Source organism: Dama dama, chromosome 28 (assembly GCF_033118175.1).
Source record: "Dama dama isolate Ldn47 chromosome 28, ASM3311817v1, whole genome shotgun sequence".
NCBI classification, from domain to species: domain Eukaryota; kingdom Metazoa; phylum Chordata; class Mammalia; order Artiodactyla; family Cervidae; genus Dama; species Dama dama.
In genome coordinates this window covers 1,675,458-1,698,605 of record NC_083708.1, presented here as the reverse complement: position 1 = coordinate 1,698,605, position 23,148 = coordinate 1,675,458, and the positions used below count along the sequence as shown (strand labels likewise).

The 23,148-nt window shown below is 38.7% G+C and overlaps 1 long non-coding RNA gene across 1 annotated transcript; it reads left to right on the top strand.

Moving 5' to 3' along the window:
• The first annotated feature begins 64 nt into the window (after window positions 1–64).
• LOC133048315 (uncharacterized) lies at window positions 65–13,982 on the top strand. The gene is made up of 3 exons (XR_009690995.1): window positions 65–665; window positions 7,841–7,957; window positions 13,303–13,982. It is a non-coding gene; the product is annotated as an uncharacterized LOC133048315 (long non-coding RNA).
• Window positions 13,983–23,148: the final 9,166 nt, after the last annotated feature.

The window sequence follows — 23,148 nt, the reverse complement described above, 5'->3', positions numbered from 1 at the left end:
GCCGGCGACAAGGGCGGAAGTCCGGCCCTGGGGACGTCACGGCGCGGCGGCGGCTACCGGCGTGAGCCGGTTGGTGAATGGCGGCGGCCGCCGTCGGAGCGCTGGCCGGCAGGGGTTGGGCGGAGAGGTCCGGGAAGGGCGCGGGAGGGAGACTGGGAGCTGGAGGGGAGGCCGGGAGCGGGAGGAGACGCTCAACCGCCTCACTAAAACCCCAGAGAGATGAGGACAGCCTCGTCACCGGAGCAGGCCTGAAGCTGGCCTCGGCTCAGCACGCAGTGCCCGCGGGGCCGGCACCGAGCCGCAGTCCCGGCCCGGGCTCCTTTTGCTGAGAGTCAGACCACAGTTCGCTCTGCCTGCGGTTTTCCCGGGCACCGCGCCTCGAGACCCCCATCGCGAGACAATGGTTCTGCTGGCTCCGCGGCCCTGACCGCGGGTGAGCCGGAGCGGGCGCTCTCGAGCAGGACGGCGTGATTCAGCGAGCAACCCACAGGAGACTGGAGAATGCCTTGGATGCACATAAACGCTCCTGCTCCCCACAGGCTTCTTTGGTCGCGCCTTCACACGACGCATGCGGGCAACTGCTGTTGGCTCGAGCGTGGCATTTGGAAATCGCACGCGTCCTTTGTACCTCTGCTCATTTGACGTGTTGTCACGGATCATGAAAGGTTAGGCAGCGTTCTAAAAATCAACTTTCGGTTTGGTTAAGGATTGATATAATTGTTTGCGTCAAAGCTAAAGCTTTCCTTTTTGTTCGTTTTCAGAACTCTTTCACTCTCTTCGTAACTGAGACCCATTAAGAAGTAAAGCCTTACCACCATTGTTCTGTTACACAAGGCCAGCTCTGTCACTTATAATCTGAAAACTTTTTTCTCTGCTTTCTAGGAGTAAACCGGAGTTTTACCTGCTCTGAAGAACTTGGTTTTCTACTAACATTGAGGCCTTTTGTTTGCTGTTTTCATTGAGCGTAGATTGGAGAGATTTTAGGGATCAAATTTTTTCTTAGTCAGTGTACAGACGCATTTTAGGATTTATTAGAGCGTCTACTTAGAAACTGTGCTTGCATAGTTATTCAACTTTTTAATAAACATATACTCTATAAATAAAGTAAGTGCTTTCAATAAAGAGATTTGGGTCAGGCAAGGTTTTAGAAGAACCAAAATCAAATTGTCTTCATTTTAAAGAAATTGCCTGCCTTGGAAACTTTTGACTCCATCTAAGTCAGGAAAAATCAAAGACCTTGAGGAAATAATGCCCTTTCGTTTCATAAAAATTTAAAACTTTTATATGGTAAAAGGCATTTGACAAATGTAAATTATTTAATGGCCCACTGAAAGGATTGGCGATGTATCATGGGCAGAGTTAACACCATAGTGATTAAAATACTTACGCGACATTTCCAAGAGTGTGGTTAAAAAAACACGGTCAGTCGGCGACTCTCCATCCGAAAGTTTGTCCGCACAGTGACGCTACTTGGAAGAGTGAGAGCTTTTAAACAACTGAATTTGGTGGGATGATACATAAATTTAGCCAAGCAGAGCCAAATCAGTATTAACCAGTTTTCTTGTAGAACTTGTGATACAAGTTGAGCCTTGTGAGCCAGATCCTGTAATTAATTATCACAAGCAGTGCTGACACGAAATATCCAGTTAGCTGTTGCTCATCAAGCTCTAAAAGCTGGGCTCAGACTCATAAGTGGACTAATCAGCTTTGGGGGGGATCGGTGAGGGTGTGGTCTTGGCCTCTCCTATGCGGTGCCATCTTGTTCTACTTGGAAAAGACACAGATGAGAAACTAGATGTTTTTGCCGTTAATAAAAAAACAAAACTTGAAACAAGATATATTAATAAATGTGATCTTGCTCACCAGCTCACTGAGTTTTCTCAGGGTAGTCATGGGCCTGCCACTTTGGCAGCTGCCATGGTTATATGTGTCCTGTGGTGTTACGGTTCACTGCTAAGCATGTGCGCTATACTGAGCCCAGTAGTTTTAAGCTGCTGATTAAAACTACTTAGAGACCAGTGGTCCATCCTGTCATTGCTTAGGAGGCTCCTGTGGTCAGAGTACTTCTCACCTACCACTATAGATTTGCACTTGGAACATCAGCACCCGAACTTGTTAAAGCAGTGTTCAGACTGAGCGAACAGGCTTGCAAATAGTGGTTCAGACATCCAGAAGTAAGGTAATACCTCTGAAAAGGCAATGCTCCAGAGAGAAGCCATAAGATGGAGGAGGACTTCTCCAGCTGAACAGAATGCCCATGTAGCAGTTACTAATACTTTTCTCAGCAAAACATGTGTCCTTGAACTCATCATGGTAGGTAGGACTTCTTTAGCATGTCTAAAATGCAAACGCCAACATTTGGGAGGTAAAGGAGACTATAAGAGCATTGAGGAAAAGCGTTATGGAAGATGAAACACTGCAAAAGACTACAAATGAGCAAAAACAAGAAGAAGAGCAGGGAGTTGTTTACAGGATGGCAGATCTCCTGGAAAGGAATCATTGATTCCACTTATACCAGATATATAAAAATTGGAGGATTTCAACTCTTCTTTCTTCTTGGATTTATTAGGGCCTTGAATGGTAGATTGAGGCTGTAATGAAGTCTGATTTAAAAAAAAAAAAAAGCAAGAGTATTGCCATTGCAATGATAGATCAAATGTGATGACAACAACCTAGAAAAATTACTATATTGAAAGGTATGATGTACCAAGTGTATTTAATAGAGGCAAGTATCCCTGTGGATGTCTGGATACCAGTAAAGAGGGCAGTCTTAAGTATATCCTCAAACTTAAAAGAAGTGTCCTAAAAGTTCAGGGATACAACCATGGCTCCTGTTAACATTGTAACAGTTTATTTTCTTTTTTTCTGTTATGGAACAGCCTGTTTTATATGTAAAATGAATCTTCTTGTGTGATTCGTTTTAAAAAATGTTAAAAATGGATAGTATACTTAAATTTCTGTGAACATATAATTTTCAGTGTGTGAATGTTGTTTAAAGCATGCTCTGTGTTAAAAAATGACAGTCTTCTTCCCCTAAGTTATTGACTTAAAGTTTTGTTGTCTTTTTAATAGCTATATATTTTGTGTGTTTATTATTTTTAATTGAGGTATGATTGACATATAACATTATATTAGCTTCAAGTATATGAAATGATTCAGTATTTGTATTTCACAAAATAAGTCTCATATTTAAAGTATGATTTTTCTTGGGATGAGGATTTCAAGTCTTTTAAATATGCTAGATAAATAATAACCAAACAACAGTGATGCATCATGATTTCTATGCAATTTTTAGTCACAGAAATTTCCAGCAAGCAATTAAGCTTATTACAAGCCTTTCAAGTTCAAAGTCTGTATAGGCTAGTTCCTATACTTCGGCTATTATATTTTGACCCAGTCAGACATGGAAACTGTCAGGTGATTGCTAAAAATGTAAATATGTTTAGGTAAAAGAATCCTGCTGGATCAGAAATGAATGTTTTATTAAGTCATCAAGGCCAATCATTAGAGGTATTTTTTTCTCTGTAAAATTGACTTAAGGCAGTTTTCAAAAAACCTCTTAAAACTATTTTAAGAAATAGTTCTCTTTAGTAAATCTCTATTATGTCCATATTCTGCCCTTTTATGTCTAACTTTAATCAACTTGAGTACAGACACTCAAGTTACTTAGGTAAGTCTTCAAATCAGATGAAACTGTTTTCACATTTGAAACCCTGCCTCTTAATGTAATGAATATTTACTTCTGTGGAGGTTCAGCATGCATATTCTGATGTGACAGATTAACAAAAAGAATATTTCTATTTGCCTACTGGAAGGAAGTGTTTCCTTGGGATACTGAATAAAGGACTTACTGTGAACCTATAACTCTTCATAGCATTTTCATACCGTGTCATTCTTATGACTGATTCACATACTGGTATCTGGACTAACCTAAGAAAATTCTTCTTATGTTTAGATCATTTGAGAATTTTTGGAAATCAGGAGGACCACAGTCTCCATGTAACTGTTTAGGACATGTTGAATTATGCCACAGTCTGAAGTGAGGCAAAAATAGCTTAGAAAAGGAGAATTTAATTTGGCCAGAGAAAAGGAATGGAGTGTAAATAAATTTTAAAGGTTTGTTATGCATGTTATGGCAAAATTGTCCCTTGACAGGCTTAATTTAAAGAGTTGGCATTTAGAGTGCAGATAATCCAGGCAGACAGTGACTCAAGCAGCATTACTAGGGTCAACCTTATGTAAGAAGGAAAGTTTCTTCTACTTAAGATAGTTATCGTGTAATGTATTTCTGGAGTCCTCTGACACATTAATACAGTAGATATCCAATTTATCTGGATATGATTAGGTTACTTTCCCTCCAGAAATCCTTTTGGGTATCCCATTCCCTGTCTTCCTAAATTTTCTATGCAGGCTTCTACTTTTTTCTCAGTCCCTTTAATGATGGTGTTCACTGGGTTTTTGTCCTTGGCTGCCTGGGGTTTTCACTGCATGCACCCTTACCCTCATAGCTTTGGCCTCCCTTCCTCCTCTTCACTTGTTAAAATGCCTAGCCTATGCCAGGCACTCTGCTATCTTATGATGGACAATATAAACATTATATCTACCTCCAATGGAATTTATATACAAATGAGGAAAGAGAAAAAAAGTTACTAAGTGAATAATATATATGGGTTGCCATTTCCTTGGGCTTCCTGGTAGCTCAGTCGGTAAAGAATCTGCCTGCAGTGTAGGAGACCTGAGTTTGATCCCTGGGTCGGGAAGGTCCCCTGGAGAAGGAAATAACTACCCACTCCAGTATCCTTGCCTGGAAAATCCCATGGACAGAGGAGCCTGATGGGCAGCAGTCCATGCATGGGGTCATGAAGAGTCGGGCATGACTGAACGACTAACACTTTCACTTTCTCCAATATAAGACCAGTAAAAGTCTATTTTACTTTATCCTATGGTGCTGAACTTTGTAGGCACACTGACATGTTTCATAATTCACATGTCCATTTTCACTGGCAACTTTGTAAAGAGTAAATAATAAGCATAAAAGAAACAAAGATCCTCAAATTATGCTTGGAGAAAGGCACCATTTCTGAATATTTCAGGGATATAGATATGTGGAAATGCCCAGAAGTTGTATATTTTAAGTATTCATAGAATGAAGTCCTGATAACTATATTAGAAAAGCTAAAATGTATTGTGCTCATTGTTTTCCAATCTGTGCTAGACACATTTGCATTTTTTCTTGAACTTAGAAAAAAATCAGGCTCTGAGATAAGAATTGGTTTTGAAAAATGAACATATAGTAGGTGATATCACTTGAGATATCTATATTTGACATATTTTTTCACAATGTCTGTTAGGAATTAACCAGTTTAATTAATGAAGAAAATACTTGGTAATATTAAATGAAAAAAGGGTACAAGTTATAATTGGTACAACTACAAAACTACAACATTGTAAAAATACAAGTTTAGAAATAAACAAATGTCAGCAGTGTTATAACCACTTATTGGTGGGGGTGGGGAATAGCAAATGAACACTTAGCGGATTTAAGTCATAGCCAATATTCTTAATATTTTCTGAATCTCAGGGACTATTTTCAGAAAATGAATGTCTGAAATGTTATTTACGTGGAAGAAATCTGGAACATTTCATTATATGATGACTACTGAAGGGGGAACAAAAGTCAAAATATTTTAAAAAGATCTTAAAAAATAATGCCTCTGTCTCATATGCCAACAAGATGCATTGCTATTGTGAACATATGTGATACATGTATTAATAAATAGTCATTACAAAAAAAGAAAGAGAGGAAGGGACATTTGTGTGGCAATTTGAAACAGAGCTAGAATTTGTCCCAGAAGAGGTTGTTCTGATAGATCTGTAGCCTTGTTATAATCTCTGCAGTAGAGATGGAGGCACCAGATTATCCTAATCTGACTCCAGTTGTCAAAATATAACAACCATCTTTTTCTGAATCCACGTTCCCAGGGAATTAATCCCATTATAATTTACTTTTAAGGTGAACTTATTTGCCATCACTTGTAGGAATATAATGTCCAACCAGTGAGAAAATCCCTGAGAATTTAAATAAAAAGAAATTTTCCATTTCCTTTTCCCATTTTTGCTTAAAAAATTCTTTAGAAAATTGCACCAGAAACTCTGCCACAATGAGGGTGTCTATATACCATATCTGTGGTTATAAACCAAAAGATTACTTGTAAATGTATGATTGACATTTGGAAACATCTAGAACTTGAGTCAAAGGTAGTTTTTGTATTATGTAAGAAGTCAAATTGGAATGTGACTGTAAGCAGAAATTAAATCAGTTTTATTATATCCATCTGGAGGAAGATTATGAGAACTGAAGCAAGATGATACCCAGGTGTATAGAACAGTAGAGCCTAAAGATTTGAGGGTTGTCAGTATTTATCCAACACTATCTAGGGAAGAGGCGCTAAATCTGTATACAGTGAACATGCTGGTTTGTGTTCTGGTCTATACGTTATCTTCTATGAGTTTGGTGAAAGGGAGTCACAAAATATGATTATGTAATAAGTTACTGAAATTCCATCCTCTTCTCATTCTCATGAATATTTCAAGAGAAATTGTTTTCTAGACCAATCCTACTCAAAGTTTGGTCGGTAATCTGGAACCAACCAACCTACACACTCTTTGTTGCTGGTCTGAGAAAAGATAAGTATAAAGATATTTAAAACTTTTATAGCAACTTGATAGGGTAACTTTATGTCTATTGAATTTAATTTTATAAATTAAGCTGGTACTTTTAAGTATTTGAAATTTTCATTTTTAATTCACTTATTAAGAAATACTGCTGAAAACTTTGGAAATTGATTATTTAATGAAAATAATTGCTATGGGTACCTTCCTTTAGTCTTTGATGCATGAGGCTGCTCCATGATCTCAGGTGCCCCAACCCCAAGACCACAGATCAGTACCAGTTCTGCACAGCAGGGCCAGTAACCAGGCTGCGCAGCAGGAGGCGATTGGCAGACAAGCAAGTGAAGCCTCATCTGTATTTATAGCCACTCTATATCATTCACATTACTGCCTGAACTCTGCATCCTGCTCAACAAAATCAATAAATGTATGCATTTGAATCATCCCCACACCACCACCACCCCTCTACTCTCTGGCAGAAAATTGCCTTCCATGGAATCAATCCCTGGTACCAAAATGATTGGGGACTGATACCTGACAATATTATTTATTCTTCGTCTGTCCATCCTGGGTTGCTGTCATCAAGAGGAAAGAAACCATTCATACTATTTCTCAGATTCCTCTAATAAGCTTTAAGAACTATGATTGTGGTTTTACAAATATATAAATATGTTTAGGGATATATGGGTCTGTGCCAGTCAGGACATCTTAGAGTTACTGCAGCACACTTCCATAGAGTTAAAAAGGAAACTGAAAATGTTATTAATATTTACAGCATCAGATGACAGCGAGGAAAAGTATGTCAACAACAAACTTACAGACTTCTTATAGTCTTCGGGAAATGTATTCTTTAACCCAGATTACTTTCTACTGCTATTTAAGCCCTTCTGTTTATATTTAGTATTCATTATGTAAAGTAAGTTCACTATTTTTCGCAAGTAATGATGGAAATGGAACTCTGTTGAATAGTTTTATGCACTGTTGCTTCCCCAAATAACCCTATACAAGTTCCTGATGTTTACATGTCATATGATCCTTTCAATTAATTTTAAATGGCTTTGAAAAGTTGTTACAGAGGAGTATTTATAGTTATAAGAAGTAATTAGCCTCCAATTAAAATGAGTAAATTAATAAAATATATTTTTCTTCATTAACATGTTATTTGTAGACCTGAATTGATTTTGATGAATTTCCACTGGTTAATTCCTCACTGATGGACATTGTGAATATCAATGATCAACGTCTCTTCTCTCCAGTGTTCTTGCCAATGAGAAAGGGAACAGAGGTGAGCAAAACCATCTAACCTCACATTGCCATAGAGTCTTACTATCTTGGATATGTCTTCTCCAAAGCCCATCATCCTGCTCTATGGACAGGCTTTGTGATAAACACTTTATGAGCATTATCTGACAACCTACTTGGCAGATGAGAAAACACATTCTTTATTTTTTTTTTGAAACCCTCTTGTTTCATCTACCACTCTGGGGGATCCTGGTTTATCTCTCCCTGTCTTCCTAATTTCCAAGTGTTGATATGTTTAAGGATATTTATTATTTTTTATCTGGTATACTCTTATACTCTACAGTCTCAGAGTCATTTAGAAGATTTCTTTGGTTTCAACTTCCAAACATTACCTGTGCTTCCAGTAGACTTCTGTCTTGAGTACCATATACATATTTTCATGGTATGAACTCCCAAGTACCTCATACTTCATGGCCAAAGCTGAGTCAATAATCTCCCTTCCCTATGAGACAGTTGTTTTTTGTTGTTGTTGTTGTCTTGATACCGGTGACTTTTGTCTCAGGCCATCAAATACCCCAGCCAGAAACCTGGCAGTCATACTAGCCTCCTTCCTTCTATTCACTTATAGTTCAGTTCAGTCGCTCAGTCGTGTCTGACTCTTTGCGACACCATGGACTGCAGCACGCCAGGCTTCCCTGTCCATCACTAACTCCTGGAATGCATGTCCATCAAATCAGTCTATCCTACCATCTCATCCTCTGTTGTCCCCTTCTCGTCCTGCTTTCAATCTTTCCCAGCATCAGGGTCTTTTCCAAGGAATCAGTTCTTTGCATCTGATGAAGGTGGCCAAACTGTTGGGAGTTTCAGCTTCAGCATCAGACTTTCCAATGAATATTCAGGACTGATTTCCTTTAGGATTGACTGGTTTGATCTTGCAGTCTGTGAGTTTCTCAAGCATCTTCTCCAACACCACAGTTAAAAGCATCAATTCTTCAGTGCTTAGGCTTCTTTATAATCCAGCTCTTATATCTATATATGGCTACTGGAAAAGCCATAGCTTTGACTAGACAGAACTTTGTCAGCAAAAGTATTGTCTCTGGTTTTTAATATGCTGTCTAGGTTGGTCATAACTTTTCTCCCAAGGAGTAAGTGTCTTTTAATTTCACGGCTACAGTCACCATCTGCAGTGATTTTGGAGCCCCCCAAAATAAAGTCAGCCACTGTTTCTACTATTTCCCCATCTATTTGCTATAGAGGGATGGGACCGGGTGCCAAGACCTTTGCTTTTTGAATGTTGAGCTTTAAGCCAACTTTTTTACTCTTCTCTTTCACTTTCATCAAGAGGTTCTTTAGCTCTTCTTTGCTTTCTGCCACAAAGGTGGTGGCATCTGCATATCTGAGGTTATGGATATTTCTCCCAGGAATCTTGATTCCAGCTTCTGCTTCATCCATCCTGGCATTTCGCATGATGTACTCTGCATATAAGTTAAACGAGCAGGGTGACAATATAAGCCTTGCTGTACTCCTTTGCCAATTCTGAACCAGTCTGTTGTTCCATGTCTGATTCTAACTGTTGCTTCTTTACATGTATACAGATTTCTCAGGAGGCAGGTAAGGTGTATTCCCATCTCTTGAATTTCCCACAGTTTGTTGTGATCCACACAGTCAAAGGCTTTGACATAATCAGTAAAGCAAAAGTAGATGTTTTTCTGGAATTCTCTTGCTTTTTCTATGATGCAATGGATGTTGGCAATTTGATCTCTGGTTCCTCTGCCTGTTCTAAATCCAGCTTGAACATCTGGAAGTGCACAGTTCATGTATTGTTAATGCCTGGTTTGGAGAATTTTGATCATTACTTTGCTAGCATGTGAGATGAGTGCAATTGTGAGGCAGTTTGAACATTCTTTGGCATTGCCCTTCTTTGGAACTAGAGTGATAACTAAACTTTTCCAGTTCTGTGGCCACTGCTGAGTCTTCCTAATTTGCTGGCATATTGAGTGCAGTACTTTCACAGAGTCATCTTTTAGAATTTGAAATAGCTCAACTGGAATTTTATCACCTCCACCAGCATTGCTGGTAGTGATGCTTCCTAAGGTCCACTTGACTCCCCATTCCAGCATGTCTGGCTCAAGGTGAGAGATCACACCATCATGATTATCTGGGTCATGAAGATCTTTTTTGTTTAGTTTTTCTATGTATTCTTGCCACCTCTTTTTAATATCATCTGTTCCTGTTAGGTCCATACCATTTCTGTCCTTTATTGTGCCCATCTTTGCATGAAATATTCCCTTGCTATCTCTAATTTTCTTTGAAGATCTCTAGTCTTTCCCATTCTATTGTTTTCCTCTATTTCTTTGCATTGATCACTGAGGAAGGCTTTCTTATCCCTCCTTGCAATTCTTTGGAACTCTGTGTTTAAATGGGTATATCTTTCCTTTTATCCTTTGCCTTTAGCTTCTCTTTTTCCAGCTATTTTTAAGGCCTCCTCAGACAACCATTTTGCCTTTTTGCATTTCTTTTCTTGGGGATGGTTTTGATCATATCCTACTGTATGATGTCATGAACCTCTGTCCACAGTTCTTCAGGCATTCTGTCTATCAGATCTAATCCCTCGAATCTGTCACTTCCACTGTATAATCATAAGGGATTTGATTTAGGTCATACCTGAATGGTCTAGTGGTTTTCCCTACTTTCTTCAATTTAAGTCTGAATTTGGCAATAAGGAGTTTATGATCTGAGCCACAGTCAGCTTCCGGTCTTGTTTTTGCTGACTGTATAGAGCTTTTCCATCTTTGCATGCAAAGAATATAATCAATCTGATTTTGGTATTGATCATCTGGTTATGTCCATGTGTAGAGTTGTTTTCTTGTGTTGTTGGAAGAGGGTGTTTGGTATGACCAGTGCGTTCTCCTGGCAAAACTCTTTTATCCTTTGCCCTGCTTCATTCTGTACTCCAAGGCCAGATTTGTCTGTTACTCCAGGTGTCTCTTGACTTCCTACTTTTGCATTCTAGTCCCCTATGATGAAAAGGACATCGTTTTTTGGTGTTGGTTTTAGAAGGTCTTGTAGGTCTTCATAGAGCCAATCAACTTCAGCTTCTTCAGCATTACTAGTTGGGGCAGAGACTTGGATTTCTGAAGGATTACTTCAATTATAATTGGCTGCCGATTTCTATAGAGTCTGTCTACTAAAAATCTCAGAAAGTGGTCCTCTCCCTCCACTTTTTACTGTCAAGCTTCCTTCATTTGTTCTCCCTTCCTTCATTCATCCCTTTAACAATTTATGCTAAGATGTACTGAAATAGCTTGATTCAATGACTGCTAGTCTTGTCTCCATCTGATCCATCCTGTATTTTTAAAAAATTCAATGTCTTTTTTTTTTTTTTTTTTTAATTTTTTTATTAGTTGGAGGCTAATTACTTCACAACATTTCAGTGGGTTTTGTCATACATTGATATGAATCAGCCATGGATTTACACGTCTTCCCCATCCCAATCCCCGCTCCCACCTCTCGCTCCACCCGATTCCTCTCGAAACATCCCACCCTCACCTTCTCCCACAGAGTTCAAAAGTCTGTTCTGTATTTCTGTGTCTCTTTTTCTGTTTTGCATATAGGGTTATCGTTACCATCTTTCTAAATTCCATATATATGTGTTAGTATGCTGTAATGTTCTTTGTCTTTCTGGCTTACTTCACTCTGTATAAGGGGCTCCAGCTTCATCCATCTCATTAGGACTGGTTCAAATGAATTCTTTTTAATGGCTGAGTAATATTCCATGGTGTATATGTACCACAGCTTCCTTATCCATTCATCTGCTGATGGGCATCTAGGTTGCTTCCATGTCCTGGCTATTATGAACAATGCTGCAATGAACATTGGGGTGCACGTGTCTCTTTCAGATCTGGTTTCCTCAGTGTGTATGCCCAGAAGTGGGATTGCTGGGTCATATGGCAGTTCTATTTCCAGTTTTTTAAGAAATCTCCACACTGTTTTCCATAGCGGCTGTACTAGTTTGCATTCCCACCAACGGTGTAAGAGGGTTCCCTTTTCTCCACACCCTCTCCAGCATTTATTGCTTGTAGACTTTTGGATAGCAGCCATCCTGACTGGCGTGTAATGGTATCTCATTGTGGTTTTGATTTGCATTTCTCTAATAATGAGTGATGTTGAGCATCTTTTCATGTGTTTGTTAGCCATCTGTATGTCTTCTTTGGAGAAATGTCTGTTTAGTTCTTTGGCCCATTTTTTGATTGGGTCATTTATTTTTCTGGAATTGAGCTTCAGGAGTTGCTTGTATATTTTTGAGATTAATCCTTTGTCTGTTTCTTCATTTGCTATTATTTTCTCCCAATCTGAGGGCTGTCTTTTCACCTTACTTATAGTTTCCTTTGTAGTGCAAAAGCTTTTAAGTTTCATTAGGTCCCATTTGTTTAGTTTTGCTTTTATTTCCAATATTCTGGGAGGTGGGTCATAGAGGATCTTGCTGTGATTTATGTCGGAGAGTGTTTTGCCTATGTTCTCCTCTAGGAGTTGTATAGTTTCTGGTCTTACATTTAGATCTTTAATCCATTTTGAGTTTATTTAAAAAATTCAATGTCTTTTTAAGAAAAGCTAATCTGATCTTGTCATTCTCCTACTTAGAATTTTTCAGTGGCCCTCTATTAACTTTTAGAGAAAGTCCAAATTAGCTGACACTTAAGACTCTCTAAATTATGCCTTTGACTTCCCAGTGCTACTTCCTTCTCTACTGTTCCTCTCTAGTCTTTCAAATAAATTGTGGTTTCCAAAATGTTTGCCATGCTTTCTCATGGCATGGTCTGCAGTTCCTTTTACCTGAAATGTTCTCTTTCCACGTCCCCTAAAACTCTACAATTAATTAGCTTATGAAGTTTTCCTGGTTGCATATCAATGTAGGTACCCCCTTCCCTGTGCTTCCACGGTATCTTGTGCATACCTCTATTGAAGCATTCATTGCATTATGATAGCCAATTTTGTAAACTCCATCTGTCTGTCTCATACCCCATGAAACTTTCCAAGGCAGAAGCTAGGTCCTATTAATTTCCCTGTGCCTAACACATTACTTGGCACATAATATTTAATAAACAATTCCATATTTTGTGGTATTGCTTCATGCTTGATGTTTAGATGACATTGCTGGTGGTTGGGAGGACACAGAACCCAAAAAATACGATCTAACAGCAGATAATGAGGTTAGAATGTGAAATCAAGAAAGTCATGATAGCAGGCTGGCTTATCTTGGATAGTATCAAAGACAGATTGTTTACTATCTTTTTTGATTGTTATTGATATATTTGAGTATTTTTCCTAAAAGAAATCTTAGTTTTACATGACTGTTTAGAATAATCTTACTTTTTATTCCTTGTAAAGAATAACAAGACAAAAGAACTCACAAGTAGTATCAGTGACTCAGAAATAAATTATTGAGTACAGATTCAGGAAATCAGTCCTGAAATCAGTCCTGAATATTCATTGGAAGGACTGATGCTGAAACTCCAATACTTTCGAGTTTTGAAGAACTGATTCGAAGAACTGATTCGAAGAACTGATTAGAAGAACTGACTCATTGTAAAAAACCTTGATGCTGGAAAAGATTAAAGGGAGGAGAAGGGGACGACAGAGGATGAGATGGTTGAATGGCATCACCGGCTCGATCGACATGAGTTTGAGTAAGCTCCAGGAGTTGCTGATGAACAGTGAAGCCTGGCATCCTACAGTCCATGGTGTCACAGAGTCGGACATGACTGCGCAGCTGAACTGACTGAATTTGCACAGAGAATTCTAGACTTGACTTCCCCATTGGCGCCATCCTCCCTTTGGTGCACTGTAAGGCAGAGAGGAGTTATGGTCTGAGAAAAAACTTTACATGGCACCTAAAGCAAATTCTTTATAATAATTTTTAGTTGTTCTATTAGTGTGATTAAGATTTTAGATTTGCCAAAATGTGTACTTGAAGATGGGGTTAACTTTTTAAAAATTTAAGGAAAGTTTTCCTTTGTCTTAACCTATTTTACCGAAGGATGTTAATTAGTATTAAAGTTTGAAAAGAATGTGGCATGTGTTCTGTTGACTGGTGAGGAATTGCTACATACACTGAAGGTGCTGACGAATCATTGGTAATGATAGTTATTTAAGAACAGATTTTATAATATTTATAATAGTTTTCCTTAAATCCTATTTGAGAGGGGAAAATTCTGGCTACTGGACATGTAAGACTTCATTCAGAATGGCTAACATCTTGTGGTAGTTGTATCCTATTTAGGATTTTATCCTACAACCATGCACACAATTTATGATTATGAAATCACTAAACATGGCCCTTCAAGGTTTGTTTGTTTGTTTTAATTCTTGGATCCCTCGATTCTACGTAACAAAATGTTTCATTTTTATAGGGGCTTTTTATCTTTTCAAATCACTCTATGTGGCCCAGCCTGTCTGTCTCCCATGGTTATTGCATAAGGTTATTGTAAAGTGTTTTTATCTGTGTGCCTTTTTGAAGCAGCTGAGATTCAGAAGCTGTTAGAATGATGAGAGGCAGCAAATACACTCAGGGGATGGAGGATGGTGTTTTTCCAAATATAAGAAGATGAGAGAATTTTAGAGCCATATCAAGATGGAACTTGAAAGGCATAGAAGATTATCCAATTATAACTCAGGGAACAGAGCCCTAGAGAGAATAAGTGACTCACCACATGCTCACAGAACGTGGTCAAGTCATATCAGAGCCAAGGGGAAGTCCTAACAGGAACATAATTTGTATCTCCATGCAAGTTAACTCACAAATGATTTCCTTTATATTATCTAATTGCATTTATTACTAATTCTAATAAGGTATTGGAAGGAGAGTTGGCTACCCCATCTTCCATAAAAAAAGGTTGAAACACTTATAACTAAGCTAGTAAAAACTGAAACCTGTTCCCAGACTCATTATTTTTCTCAGAAAACCAGGATCCACAGGTTAAACAAATGCTCAAATCTCTGAGGCTGTGGATATCAAACTCTTTAGAGGCACCTGGGATTCTGATTCACAAGTTGGGATCTGTGAATGCTAAAAGGTCCCACATGCTGCTGCTCTAGGGTAGCTCATCATTAGGCAGAGTGAAAGCATGCCTTTGGCAGTCTGTCACACAGGAAGACAAAATCATCTATTTCTAGTGCATTAGGGCACACAAAACTCCCTGTGGTTCCAAGAGTTGTGATTGCAGTAGCAACTTAGCAGGTGTAATAATACTTCTGGTAACTGAGACCCATGACACTTATACAAATTGGTATCTGAAGAGACAGGAGAGAGTGGGACACAATTTTAAGGATTTTACCTCCTATAGGTCTAAATGTGCTTTAATGGCATGAAGATTGAATTCTTAAATGCTCTGATTTCCAATGAACTCTCCAATGTCCTTATTTTTACTGTGAAAATCTGACTCAATCCTCTAATGGTGGAGATGGTTGCTATGAAAGGGCAGTTTCTTCTCAAGATTCCTTAAAAAACTGGAAATAGAACTGCCATATGACCCAGCAATCCCACTCCTGGGCATACACACTGAGGAAACCAGATCTGAAAGAGACTTGTGTACCCCAATGTTCATCGCAGCACTGTTTATAATAGCCAGGACATGGAAGCAACCTAGATGCCCATCAGCAGACGAATGGATAAGGAAGCTGTGGTACGTATACACAATGGACTATTACTCAGCCATTAAAAATAATTCGTTTGAATCAGTTCTAATGAGATGGATGAAACTGGAGCCCATTATACAGAGTGAAGTAAGCCAGAAAGATAAAGACCAATACAGTATACTAACACATATATATGGAATTTAAAAAGGTGGTAATGATAACCCTATATGCAAAACTGAAAAAGAGGCACAGATGCACAGAACAGACTTTTAGACTCTGTGGGAGAAGGCGAGGGTGGGATGTTCAGCGAGAACAGCATTGAAACAAGTATACTATCAAGGGTGAAACAGATCACCAGCCCAGGTTGGATGCATGAGACAAGTGCTCAGGGCTGGTGCACTGGGAAGACCCAGAGGGATGGGATGGAGAGGGAGGCGGGAAGGGGGATCGGGATGGGGACCACATGTAAATCCATGGCTGATTCATGTCAATGTATGACAAAAACCACTACAATACTGTAAAGTAGCCTCCAACTAATAAAAATAAATGAAGAAAAAAAAAAAAACCACTAAGATCATGGCATAAAGTCCCAACACACACACACACACACACACACACACACAAACACAAAGATGTACTGAGCTTTATGCAGCCCATTTTCTTTGCTGAGACAACTGTGTTCTCCATTGAAGAAGGAAGGGTCAGTTAGCACTAACTTTCTATTACTAGAAATGAACAGCAATTGTTCCGGGAATGGAAAGATGAAATGGAGGTCTGAGTTTTCTACAAATATCTGGAACAATTACTGCTTTGATTGGCTCTGTTCTGATATCAGCCACATGTTAACATCTTTAGCAGAAACCATACTATATGTTTCAGAACTGCCTGTATTGCCTCTAAGAACAGTCTTCTTGGATGGATCTGACAAAAGTTTCTGTGAGCATTTACTATGCACTGATCTAAGGGACGGAGATCAGGATTGGGCGGGGGGCGGGGGGGGGGGGCGGCGGGGGGAGTAATACAACTGTGAAAAAATGCTGTCCTCAAAAGTGACCCCTGTGTAAACAATTACAGTATGGCAAGATAAAATATATAACATGTTTTCTGCTGGGCACTATGGGAACCCTGAGAAGTGATGCCTAGGACTTCCCTGATGGGGAAGTGGAACTTCCCCAGTGGGACTCTGCGCTCTCAAAACAGGGGACCTGGGTTCGATCCCTCAGCAAACTAGATCCCACATGCTGCAACTAAAGATTCTAAGACCTGGCACAGCCAAATAAATACTTGTATATATTGTATATGCATATAAGAAGAAGTGATGCCTAATACTGCCAGGGTTGAAATGTGGGCGTGAAAGCAAAGAGTCCTTAAGAACGGACTAGAGTCTGGAAGACGGAGTATAAGAATTTCTGGTCCCAGAGTTTGAATCAAATACTAGTATTATGATAATTGGATGAAAAGAACATGAACACTTTTCATATTGGTTGAATTTTTGTAGAGGGATCAAAAACTTGGCAAGAATAGAGAAAAATTCTATTGTAATGAAGTGTGCTTGAAAACAAAAAAAGACTGCAAGACTGAATTGTAACTACACTTCTGGTGAGAAGAATTGTAAAGTCTTTTTTGTTGTCTCTGCTGAGAGGAGTCTGTCATCTGTTAATATGAATATTTGTGCTTCCAGTATTTTGCTTTTTTAATATTAATGAATTACCAAAAAAAAAAAAAGAAAGAAAAGAAAAAAAAAAGTACAGTTTATGTCTATGAACATTTCTAGACTGATAACTGGGAACTTCCAAATGGACTTGTAAGTTTCTTAAAATAATGTCTACTGATACGATATCACTAACTTTAAGGCCCTACTATTATACTTTCTTATTTTCTGCTTTAAACAATTGTAACAATTACCTTTTAAATAATCTGAATCAAATAAGTTAATTTCCCCATTACAATTATATTCTCTAACTAGGCAAAAGTTTTGTTTAACTGTTCACACCATCATTTCCTTCCCTACAACTGCTGTATGAATTTTAAATCACACTTCTTGCTCTTTTTTTTTTTTTTAGGTTCATTCAATATCCCTCTTTATTTTTTTAATTTTTTCATTTATTTTTATTAGTTGGAGGCTAATTACTTTACAATATTGTAGTGGTTTTTGCATACATTGACATGAATCTTGCTCTTATACACAAAGACACTGAATTCCTACCCCATGATGTAATCAGAGATAATGCAATCAGTCACCAATAAAGACATATTCCTTAGGTGAGATGCTTTTGTTGGGGGCATTAAGATCAAAATATGTGTAATGGCCAGAGAAGATCTAGCTACACTGTAGCACTAAAGTAGCTATACTACATGATAAGATTCCAAGTCAAGTCTCATTAACTTGTCTTAGCCAATAAGAATTCTCTCTTTAGACTACCCATGTAATTGGTTATTCATAAAGAGGAAGTATATTGACCTTTGGCTTTCACTATGGAGCATGGAGGCCAACACACTGCATTTTACACACCACCATTCAATAACCTTGGATAAGGAAATGGCAACCTACTGCAGTATTCCTGCCTGGAAAATTCCATGGACAGAGGAACCCGACAGGCTACAGTCCATGGAGTCGCAAAGAGTTGGCCATGACTGAGCACATCAGCATTCAGTTACCAGAGAAGATTCTGTTCAAACTTGAGTAACCAAGAGTGGCATTGATATCTTCAAAAGGCTCCATTCAATGTCTTATAATATAATATGATTACTGGAGACTTACTTGATTTAGCAAAAAACCTTAAACAACACAGATTTGAACTGTGTGGGTCCACTTAAATGTGGATTTTTAAAAATAGTAAATACTAATAGTACCACTCAGTCTCAGGTTGGTTGAAACTGGATTTGGAGCTGCAAATATGGAGGAAAACCACAGGTACATCAGTTCAGTTGCTCATCGTGTCTGCCTGTTTGTGACCCCATGGACTGCAGCACCCCAAGCTTCCCTGTCCATCACCAACTCCCAGAGCCTACTCAAACTCATGTCCATCCAACCATCTCATCCTCTGTACATAGTGCTGACCATAAGTTATGGGTGGATTTTCAACTGTGAGGAAGGTCAGTATCCCTAACCTCTGCATTGCTCAAGGGTCAACTATTGTTTGAAGTTGAATAGTATCTCTTATGAAAAAAGATGGTTTGAATTTAATCAAACATTTCCTTTGAGCTTTGGGGACCAGTTAAATACAATCGGGTAAGTTTGTATGAAGAATCCTATGCAGCTATTATATATCATGGGCTTCTCAGGTAGCTCAGCAGTAAAGAATCTGCTTGCCAGTGCAGAAGACTTATGTTCCATCTCTGGGTCAGGAAGATGCCCTGGAGAAGAAAATGGCAACCCACTCTAGTATTCCTGCCTGGTAAATCCCATGAACAGAGGAACCTGGCATGCTACAGTCCATGGGTCGCAAAGAGTAGGATACAACTTAGTGACTAAACAACAACAACAAAATCATATTTATATGTATGATATATCATTTCCCAAGAATACTGAAAAGAGATATGGTCCTGAGGCAATGTTAAATGTATATTATAACTTTATGACATAATCCTAATTTTGAAACAATATTTGTAGTACATTCAAAGAAAAAGTCTAAAGGAATACATCAAACTGCATATAATGGCTATTTCTGAAGTAGTATAGGTTTTGGACATTCTATATTGTATACTTTTATCTTTCAAATTATCCACAGTGCCTTGTATTGCTTTCATATATGAGAAAAACTCTATCCATATGTAAAAAGAAAAAAGAAGAAGAAAACTAAGGTTGGGAGTTCTCTGGTGGTCCAGTGGTTAAGACTCTGCTTTCAATGCCAATGGCTGGGGTTCAATCCCTGGTCGAGGAACCGAGATTCTGTAAGTCAAGCAGTATGGCAAAAACAAAAAAGACCCAGGTAATCGTAATCAAGTATTGTTTTAATATAATTATATTCCCAGAGCAAAGATAATTTCAGATTATTAAGAAAATAAATTATGGTTAACCTTTTAATTATCAGGTTTTTTTTTTTTTTTTTAATTATGAGAAGCACTGATTTTTAAACTTGCCAGTGACCAGACATTACAACTCAGGTGGCATAGTTGGTAAATAATCCATCTGTCAATGCAAGAGGCCCAAGAAACTCAGGTTTGATCCCTTGGTCAGGAAGATCCCTTGGAGGAGGAAACAGAAATCCACTTCAGTATTCTTGCCTGGAAAATCCCAAGGAAAGAGGAGCCTGTCAAGCTATAGTCCATGGAGTCAGACAAGACTGAGTGACAGAGCAGGCATTGCAAAGCTCTTATTGGACCTGGCTTCAAACTTTGATAATCCTTTGATAATCAAAACATAAATTTTGTGATCATAGTTCCCCCAATTATATGGAATATGTCTGATGTCAGATATTTGTTCTATTGATATTTGGGCTATAGAAATATGATCACATGTAATTTGGTGATGAAGGATTCAAATTACTTCTTAACAAAATGAAGCATTTTTTAACAGAAAAACAAACCATGCACATAATTCTAATAGTCGAATGCTGTACATATATTCAAAAGCAAACTCCCCATCCACATCTGCACCCCAAATCTCCTTGGAGAGAATGATTATTGACAGTTTCTAAGACTTGAGAATGCTTTCACACACATTGGTATGGTCTACTCACCTTCCCTCCAGTCTGTTCTCTTGGTGTAGGTTTGGTTATCCCAAGAAAGGTCTGTTCTTTATTTTTTATTTTTATTTTTGACTTTAGATCTATTAAATCTAAAATATTGGTTTATATACCATGCACTCATCTGCATCATAGGTGTTTTTTTTTCTGTGTAATATTTTTTAATTTACTTTTTAATTGAAGGATAATTGATTTACAGAATTTTGTTGTTTTCTTTCAAACCTCAATGTGAATCAGCCATAGGTATCCGTATATCCCCTCCCTTTTGAACCTCCCATTTCCTGCCCTATCCCACCACTCTAGATTGATACGGAACCCCTGTTTGAATTTCCTGAGCCATACAGCAAATTCCCATTGGCTATCTATTTTACATGTGGTAATGTAGATTTCCATATTACTCTTTCCACACATCTCACCCTCTCCTCCCCTCACCCCATGTCCATATGTCTAATCTCTATGTCTTTCTCCATTGCTGTCCTATAAATAAATTATTCAGTATCATTTTTCTAGATTCCAATATATGTGTTACAATATGGTATTTATTTTTCTCTTTCTGACTCACTTCAGCCTGTAAAATACATTCTAGGTTCATCCACCTCATCAGAACTTTCTCAAATGCATTCCTTTTTATGGTTGAGTAATATTCCATTGTGTATATGTACCACAACTTCTTTATCCTTTCATCTGTCGATGGACATCTAAGTTGCTTCCATGTTCTAGCTATTGTAAATAGTGCTGCAATGAACAATGGGATACATGTGTCTCTTTTAATTTTGGTTTCCTCAGGGCATATATCTAGGAGTGGGATTGCTGGGTCATATGGTACTTTTATTCCTAGTTTTTAAAGGAATCTCCATACTGTCTTTCATAGTGGCTATATCAATTTACATTCCCACCAACAGTGCAAGAGAGTTCCCTTTTCTCCACAACCTCTCCAACATTTATTGTTTGTAGACTTTTTGATGATGGCCATCATGGCATCTGGTCCCATCACTTCATAGGAAATAGATGGGGAAACAGTGGAAACAGTTTCAGACTTTATTGTTTTGGGCTCTAAAATCACTGCAGATGGTGATTGCAGCCATGAAATTAAAAGGTGCTTACTCCTTGGAAGGAAAGTTTTGACCAACCTAGATAGCATATTTAAAAGCAGAGACAGTACTTTGCCAACAAAGGTCTGTCTAGTCAAGGTTATGGTTTTTCCAGTAGTCGTGTATGGATGTGAGAGTTGGACGGCGAAGAAAGCTGAGCGCCAAAGAATTGATGCTTTTGAACTGTGGTGCTGGAGAAGACTCTTGAGAGTCCCTTCAGTTCAGTTCAGTTCAGTCACTCAGTCATGTCCAACTCTGATACCCCATGAATCACAGCACGCCAGGCCTCCCTATCCATCACCAACTCCCTGAGTTTACTCAAACTCATGTCCATCGAGTCAGTGATGCCATCCAGCCATCTCATCCTCTGTCGTCCCCTTCTCCTCCTGCCCCCAATCCCTCCCAGCATCAGGGTCTTTTCCAATGAGTCAACTCTTCGCATGAGGTGGCCAAAGTACTGGAGTTTCAGCTTCAGCATCAGTCCTTCCAATGAACACCCGGGAATGATCTCTTTCAGGATGGACTGGTTGGATCTCCTTGCAGTCCAAGGGACTCTCAAGAGTCTTCTCCAACATCACAGTTCAAAAGCATCAATTTTTCAGTGCTCAACTTTCTTCACAGCCCAACTCTCACATCCATACATGACTACTGGAAAAACCATAGCCTTGACTAGATGGACCTTTGTTGGCAAAGTAATGTCTCTGCTATTTGCCATGAAGTGACGGGACCTGATATCCTGATCTTTGTTTTTTGAATGTTGAGTTTTAAGCCAGCTGTTTCACTCTCCTCTTTCACATTCATCAAGAGGCTCTTTAGTTCCTCTTCACTTTCTGCCATAAGTGTGCTATCATCTGCATATCTGAGGTTATTGATCGTTCTCCAGGAATCTTGATTACAGCTTCTGCTTCATCCAGCCCAGCATTTTGAATGATGTACTCTGCAAATAAGTTAAATAAGCAGGGTGACAATAAACAGCTTTGACATACTCCTTTCCCAATTTGGAATCAGCCCATTGTTCTACATCCAGTTCTAACTGTTGCTTCTTGACCTGCATACAGGTTTCACAGGAGGCAGGTAAGGTGCTCTGGTATTCCCATCTCTTGATGAATTTTCCACAGTTTGTTGTGATCCACACACTCAAAGGCTTTAGGGTAGTCAATGAAGCAGAAGTAGGTGTTTTCCTGGAATTCTCTTGCTTTTTCTATGATCCAGTGGATTTTGGCAATATGATCTCTGGTTCCTCCACCTTTTCTAAATCCAGCTTATACACTGAAAGTTCTCCATTCATGTACTATTGAAGCCTAGCTTCAAGAATTTTGAGCATTACTTTGCTAGCATGTGAAATGAGGGCAATTGTGCATTAGTTTGAACATCTTTTTGGCATTGCCCTTCTTTGGGATTGGAATGATAACTGAACTTTTCCAGTCCTGTGGCCACTGATGAGTTTTCTTAATTTGCTAGCATATTGAGTGCAGGACTTTAACAGCATCACTTTTAGGATATGAAATAGCTCAGCTGGAATTTCATCAACTTCACTAGCTTTGTTCATAGTGATGCTTCCTAAGGCCCATTTGATTTTGCATCCAAGATGTCTGGCTCTAGGTGAGGGATCATACCATGGTGGTTATCTGGTCATAAAAATCTTTTTGTATAGTTCTTCTGTATTCTTCCCTGGTGGCTCAGAGGTTAAAGCATCTGCCTGTAATGTGGGAGACCTGGGTTCGACCCCTGGGTCAAGAAGATCCCCTGGTGAAGGAAATGGCAATTCACTCCAGTATTCTTGCCTGGAGAATCCCATGGATGGAGGAGCCTGGTGGGCT